A 7951-nucleotide genomic window follows, 5' to 3' on the forward strand; every position below is an offset into this window, starting at 1 on the left:
GCCAAAATTATGGGTCAGACATTTAAATGACTCAGCCACCCAGCAACCCCACAGAAGCCTAAATTTAATTCATGGCACTTCTTTATTCTCACTGCATGCAGAATAAGCCTACATCATTAATGGAATGAGATTAAATGCAGGTCACATTTATCAAGCACTTACAGTATTCCAGGTCCCTGTATCTACTCTCCCTCCCCCACCTCTCAACAGAGGTAGACATTGTTTTCCTAATTTTGCAATTATAGAGGTACACTTAGCAATTTCAACTAGTTACCCAATACCACACAATTAGTAAGTAACCAAAACAGGACTTGAATCTAGGTCACTCTGGATCAAAAATCATATTTTTTTAAATTAATTTTTTATTTTTTATAAACATATATATTTATCACCAGGGGTACAGGTCTGTGAATCACCAGGTTTACACACTTAATAGCACTCACCAAAGCACATACCCTCCCCAATGTCCATAATCCCACCCCCTTCTCCCAAACCCCCTCCCCCCAGCAACCCTAAGTTTGTTTTGTGAGATTAAGAGTCACTTATGGTTTGTCTCCCTCCCAATCCCATCTTGTTTCATTGATTCTTCTCCTACCCACTTAAGCCCCCATGTTGCATCACCACTTCCTCATATCAGGGAGATCATATGATAGTTGTCTTTCTCTGCTTGACTTATTTCGCTAAGCATGATACACTCTAGTTCCATCCATGTTGTCGCAAATGGCAAGATTTCATTTCTTTTGATGGCTGCATAGTATTCCATTGTGTATATATACCACATCTTCTTGATCCATTCATCTGTTGATGGACATCTAGGTTCTTTCCATAGCTTGGCTATTGTGGACATTGCTGCTATAAACATTCGGGTGCATGTGCCCCTTTGGATCACTACGTTTGTATCTTTAGGGTAAATACCCAATAGTGCAATTGCTGGGTCATAGGGCAGTTCTATTTTCAACATTTTGAGGAACCTCCATGCTGTTTTCCAGAGTGGCTTCACCAGCTTGCATTCCCACCAACAGTGTAGGAGGGTTCCCCTTTCTCCGCATCTGTCATTTCCTGACTTGTTGATTTTAGCCATTCTGACTGGTGTGAGGTGATATCTCATTGTGGTTTTGATTTGTATTTCCCTGATGCCAAGTGATATGGAGCACTTTTTCATGTGTCTGTTCGCCATCTGGATGTCTTCTTTGCAGAAATGTCTGTTCATGTCCTCTGCCCATTTCTTGATTGGATTATTTGTTCTTTGGGTGTTGAGTTTGCTAAGTTCTTTATAGATTCTGGACACTAGTCCTTTATCTGATATGTCGTTTGCAAATATCTTCTCCCATTCCGTCAATTGTCTTTTGATTTTGTTAACTGTTTCCTTTGCTGTGCAAAAGCTTTTGATCTGGATGAAATCCCAATAGTTCATTTATTCCCTTGCTTCCCTTGCCTTTGGCGTTGTTCCTAGGAAGATGTTGCTGCGGCAGAGGTCGAAGAGGTTGCTGCCTGTGTTCTCTTCAAGGATTTTTGTGGATTCCTTTCGCACATTGAGGTCCTTCATCCATTTTGAGTCTATTTTTGTGTGTGGTGTAAGGAAATGGTCAAATTTCATTTTTCTGCATGTGGCTGTCCAATTTTCCCAGCACCATTTATTGAAGAGGTTGTCTTTTTTCCATGGGATATTCTTTCCTGCTTTGTCGAAGATTAGTTGACCATAGATTTGAGGGTCTATTTCTGGGCTCTCTATTCTGTTCCATTGATCTATATGTCTGTTTTTGTGCCAGTACCATGCTGTCTTGATGATGACAGCTTTGTAATAGAGCTTGAAGTCCGGAATTGTGATGCCACCAACGTTGGCTTTCTTTTTCAATATCCCTTTGGCTATTCGAGGTCTTTTCTGGTTCCATATAAATTTTAGAATTATTTGTTCCATTTCCTTGAAAAAGATGGATGGTACTTTGATAGGAATTGCATTAAATGTGTAGACTGCTTTAGGTAGCATAGACATTTTCACAATATTTATTCTTCCAATCCAGGAGCATGGAACATTTTTCCATTTCTTTGTGTCTTCCTCAATTTCTTTCATGAGTACTTTATAGTTTTCTGAGTACAGATTCTGTGTCTCTTTGGTTAGGTTTAATCCTAGGTATCTTATGGTTTTGGGTGCAATTGTAAATGGGATTGACTCCTTAATTTCCCTTTCTTCTGTCTTGCTGTTGGTGTAGAGAAATGCAACTGATTTCTGTGCATTGATTTTATATCCTGACACTTTACTGAATTCCTGTATAAGTTCTAGCAGTTTTGGAGTGAGTCTTTTGGGTTTTCCACATATAGTATCATATCATCTGCGAAGAGTGATAATTTGAATTCTTCTTTGCCGATTTGGATGCCTTTAATTTCCTTTTGTTGTCTGATTGCTGAGGCTAGGACCTCTAGTACTATGTTGAATAGCAGTGGTGATAATGGACATCCCTGCCGTGTTCCTGACCTTAGCGGAAAAGCTTTCAGTTTTTCTCCATTGAGAATGATATTTGCGGTGGGTTTTTCATAGATGGCTTTGATGATATTGAGGTATGTGCCCTCTATCCCTACACTTTGAAGAGTTTTGATCAGGAAGGGATCCTGTACTTTGTCAAATGCTTTTTCAGCATCTATTGAGAGTATCATATGGTTCTTGTTCTTTCTTTTATTGATGTGTTGTATCACATTGACTGATTTGCGGATGTTGAACCAACCTTGCAGCCCTGGAATAAATCCCACTTGGTCGTGGTGAATAATCTTTTTAATGTACTGTTGAATCCTATTGGCTAGTATTTTGTTGAAATTTTTCGCAACTGTGTTCATCAAGGATTTCGGTCTATAGCTCTCTTTTTTGGTGGGATCCTTGTCTGGTTTTGGGATCAAGGTGATGCTGGCCTCATAAAATGAGTTTGGAAGTTTTCCTTCCATTTCTATTTTTTGGAACAGTTTCAGGAGAATAGGAATTAGTTCTTCTTTAAATGTTTGATAGAATTCCCCCAGGAAGCTGTCTGGCCCTGGGCTTTTGTTTGTTTGGAGATTTTTAATGACTGTTTCAATCTCCTTACTGGTTATGGGTCTGTTCAGGCTTTCTATTTCTTCCTGGTTCAGTTGTGGTAGTTTATATGTTTCTAGGAATGCATCCATTTCTTCCAGATTGTCAAATTTATTGCCGTAGAGTTGCTCATAGTATGTTCTTATAATAGTTTGTATTTCTTTGGTGTTAGTTGTGATCTCTCCTCTTTCACTCATGATTTTATTTATTTGGGTCCTTTCTCTTTTCTTTTTGATAAGTCCGGCAAGGGGTTTATCAATTTTATTAATTCTTTCAAAGAACCAGCTCCTAGTTTCATTGATTTGTTCTATTGTTTTTTTGGTTTCTAGTTCATTGATTTCTGCTCTGATCTTTATGATTTCTCTTCTCGTGCTGGGCTTAGGGTTTCTTTCTTGTTCTTTCTCCAGCTCCTTTAGGTGTAGGGTTAGGTTGTGTACCTGAGCCTTTCTTGTTTCTTGAGAAAGGCTTGTACCGCTATATATTTTCCTCTCAGGATTGCCTTTGTTGTGTCCCACAGATTTTGAACCGTTGTATTTTCATTATCATTTGTTTCCATGATTCTTTTCAATTCTTCTTTAATTTCCCAGTTGACCCATTCATTCTTTAGAAGGATGCTGTTTAGTCTCCATGTATTTGGGTTCTTCTCAAACTTCCTTTTGTGGTTGAGTCCTAGCTTTAGAGCATTGTGGTCTGAAAATATGCAGGGAATGATCCCAATCTTTTGATACCTCTTGAGTCCTGATTTAGGACCGAAGATGTGATCTATTCTGGAGAATGTTCCATGTGCACTAGAGAAGAATGTGTATTCTGTTGCTTTGGGATGAAATATTCTGAATATATCTGTGATGTCCATCTGGTCCAGTGTGTCGTTTAAGGCCTTTATTTCCTTGCTGATCTTTTGCTTGTATGACCTGTCCATTTCAGTGAGGGGTGTGTTAAAGTCCCCTACTATTATTGTATTATTGTTGATGTGTTTCTTTGATTTTGATATTAATTGATTTATATAGTTGGCTGCTCCCACGTTGGGGGCATAGATATTTAAAATTGTTAAATCTTCTTGTTGGACAGACCCTTTGAGTATGATATACTGTCCTTCCTCATCTCTTATTATAGTCTTTATCTTAAAATCTCATTGATCTGATATAAGGATTGCCACTCCTGCTTTCTTCTGATGTCCATTAGCATGGTAAATTCTTTTCCACCCCCTCACTTTAAATCTGGAGGTGTCTTCGGGTTTAAAATGAGTTTCTTGGAGGCAACATTTAGATGGGTTTTGTTTTTTTATCCATTCTGATACCCTGTGTCTTTTGACAGGGGCATTTAGCCCATTAACATTCAGGGTAACTATTGAGAGATATGAATTTAGTGCCATTGTATCGCCTGTAAGGTGACTGTTACTGTATATGGTCTCTGTTGCTTTCTGATCTACCACTTGTAGGCTCTCTCTTTGCTTAGAGGACCCCTTTCAACATTTCCTGTAGAGCTGGTTTGGCATTTGCAAATTCTTTCAGTTTTTGTTTGTCCTGGAAGCTTTTAATCTCTCCTTCTATTTTCAATGATAGCCTAGCTGGATATAGTATTCTTGGCTGCATGTTTTTCTCGTTTAGTGCTCTGAAAATATCATGCCAGCTCTTTCTGGCCTGCCAGATCTCTGTGGACAAGTCAGCTGCCAATCTAATATTTTTACCATTGTATGTTACAGACTTCTTTTCCCGGGCTGCTTTCAGGATTTTCTCTTTGTCACTGAGACTTGTAAATTTTACTATTAGGTGACGGGGTGTGGGCCTATTCTTATTGATTTTGAGGGGCATTCTCTGAACCTTCTGAATTTTGATGCTCGTTCCCTTTGCCATATTGGGGAAATTCTCCCCAATAATTCTCTCCAGTATACCTTCTGCTCCCCTCTCTCTTTCTTCTTCTTCTGGAATCTCAATTATTCTAATGTTGTTTCGTCTTATGGTGTCACTTATCTCTCGAATTCTCCCCTCGTGGTCCAGTAGCTGTTTGTCCCTCTTTTGCTCAGCTTCTTTATTCTCTGTCATTTGGTCTTCTATATCACTAATTCTTTCTTCTGCCTCATTTATCCTAGCAGTGAGAGCCTCCATTTTTGATTGCACCTCATTAATAGCTTTTTTGATTTCAACTTGGTTAGATTTTAGTTCTTTTATTTATCCAGAAAGGGCTTTTATATCTCTCGAGAGGGTTTCTCTAATATCTTCCATGCCTTTTTCGAGCCCGGTTAGAACCTTGAGAATTGTCATTCTGAACTCTAGATCTGACATATTACCAATGTCTGTATTGATTAGGTCCCTACCCTCGGTACTGCCTCTTGTTCTTTTTTTTGTGTTGAATTTTTTCCGTCTTGTCATTTTGTCCAGATAAGAGTATATGAAGGGGCAAATAAAATACTAAAAGGGTGGAAACAACCCCAGGAAAATATGCTTTAACCAAATTAGAAGAGATCCAAAATCGTGAGTGGGGAGAAAGGGGATAAAAAGAGGTTCAAAAAGGAAGAAAGAAAAAAAAAAAGAAAAGAATTTTAAAAAAAGAAAACACCTAAGAAAAATGTAAAAAAGAAAATATATATATATTAGATAAACTAGTAAAAAATCGTTAAAAAAGAAAAAGGTAACAGTTAAAAAAAAAATTTACCCGAAGGCGAGAAAAAAAAAATGAAAAAGAAAAAAATTAAATTAACTGCAAGACTAAAAAAAATCACAGGGAAAAAGCCATGAGTTCTGTGCTTGGCTTTCTCCTCTGGAATTCTGCTGCTCTCCTTGGTATTGAAACCACACTCCTTGGTAAGTGAACTTGGTCTTGGCTGGATTTCTTTTTGATCTTCTGGGAGAGGGGCCTGGTGTAGTGATTCTCAAGTGTCTTTGCCCCAGGCAGAATTACACCGCCCTTATCCGCTTGGGTTTGCTTTCAGGAGCTTTTGTTCCCTGAGCGCTTTCCGTAGAGTTCCGGAGGATGGGACACAAATGGTGGCCTCCTAGTCTCCGGCCTGGAGGAGCCGAGAGCCCAGGGCCCCACTCCTCAGTGTGCCCTCAGAGAACAGCGCCCAGTTACTCCCGTCTGCCTGACCTCGGCTGCGCTCCGAGCTCACCGAGCCTGTGACCTGTTCAAGGTCACCCCAAGCTGCGAGCTTACTGTCGGCTCTGTCTCTGTAGCCGGCTTTCCTGTTCCAATACCCGCAAGGTCTGCGACACTCAGACACCCCCGATCCTTCTGTCACCCTGCGGGACCTGAGGCCACGCTGACCCCGCATGGGCTTCGCCCCGGTTTAGCCTCTGGAGCGATGTCCCTCAGTGGAACAGACTTTTAAAAGTCCTGATTTGTGCGCGGTTGCTCCACCGCTTGCCGGGAGCCGGCCCCTCCCCCCGGGGTCTATCTTCCCGTCGCTTTGGATTCACTTCTCCGCCGGTCCTACCTTTCAGAAAGTGGTTGTATTTCTGTTTCCAGAATTGCTGTTCTGCTTCTCTTCGATCTGACGATGGATTTTCAGGTGTTTGCAATCTTTAGATAAGCTATCTAGCTGATCTCCGGTTAGCTGAAGCAGTCTCAGCCTGCTACTTCTCCGCCATCTTGACTCCTCCCCCCCAAAAAATCATATTTTTGAAAATACCCTTAGCTGGAAAGGAAAAAGTCAATCACTTTCTCTCTATCTCTATCTCCAAATCATTTTTTTTCTGAAGTACTATCATAATATCAGCATAATGCATATAACATATAGAATGTGGAATTTTTATTTTTTAAATTCTCTTTTATTTAAATTCAGTTAGTTAACACAAAATGTATTCTTATTTTCAAAGGTAGAGTTCAGTGGTTCATGAGTTTTCTATGAAACCAATGCTCATTACATCACAAGTACTTCTTAATGTCCATCAGCCAGTTACCTCAACATGCAGCCACTTCCCCTCCAGCAACCCTCAGTTTGTTTCCTATACTTAAGAGTCTTTTATGGTTTGTCTCCCTCTCGGATTTCATCTTGTTTTATTTGACTCTCCTTTCCTCTAAGCTCCTGTCTGTTTCTTTTTTTTTTTTAATTTTCTAATTTTTTATTTTTTTTCAGTGTAACAGTATTCATTATTTTTTCACCACACCCAGTGCTCCATGCAATCCGTGCCCTCTCCAATACCCACCACCTGGTTCCTCCAACCCCCCATGCCCCACCCCTTCAAAACCCTCAGATTGTTTTTCAGAGTCCATAGTCTCTCATGGTTCACCTCCTCTTCCAATTTCCCTCAACTCCCTTCTCCTCTCCATCTCCCCTCGTCCTCCATGCCATTTGTTATGCTCCACAAATAAGTGAAACCATATGATACTTGACTCTCTCTGCTTGACTTAATTCACTCAGCATAATCTCTTTTAGTCCCGTCCATGTTGCTACAAAAGTTGGGTATTCTTCCTTTCTGATGGAGGCATCATACTCCATAGTGTATATGGACCACATCTTCCTTATCCATTCGTCCCTTGAAGGGCATCTTGGTTCTTTCCACAATTTGGTGACCGTGGCCATTGCTGCTATCAACATTGGGGTACAGATGGCCCTTCTTTTCACTACATTTGTATCTTTGGGGTAAATACCCAGGAATTCAATGGCGGGGTCATAGGGAAGCTCTATTTTTAATTTCTTGAGGAATCTCCACACTGTTTTCCAAAGTGGCTGCACAAACTTGCATTCCCACCAACAGTGTAGGAGGATTCCCCTTTCTCCACATCCTCTCCAACACATGTTGTTTCCTGTCTTGTTAATTTTGGCCATTCAAACTGGTGTAAGTTGGTATCTCAATGTGGTTTTAATTTGCATCTCCCTGAGGGCTAGTGATGATGAACATTTTTTCATGTGCCTGATAGCCATTTGTATGTCTTCATAGGAGAAGTGTCTGTTCA

This window comes from Mustela putorius, unplaced genomic scaffold (genome assembly GCF_011764305.1).
Source record: "Mustela putorius furo isolate JIRA1106 unplaced genomic scaffold, ASM1176430v1.1 tig00000095_pilon_pilon_pilon, whole genome shotgun sequence".
Lineage (NCBI taxonomy): Eukaryota > Metazoa > Chordata > Mammalia > Carnivora > Mustelidae > Mustela > Mustela putorius.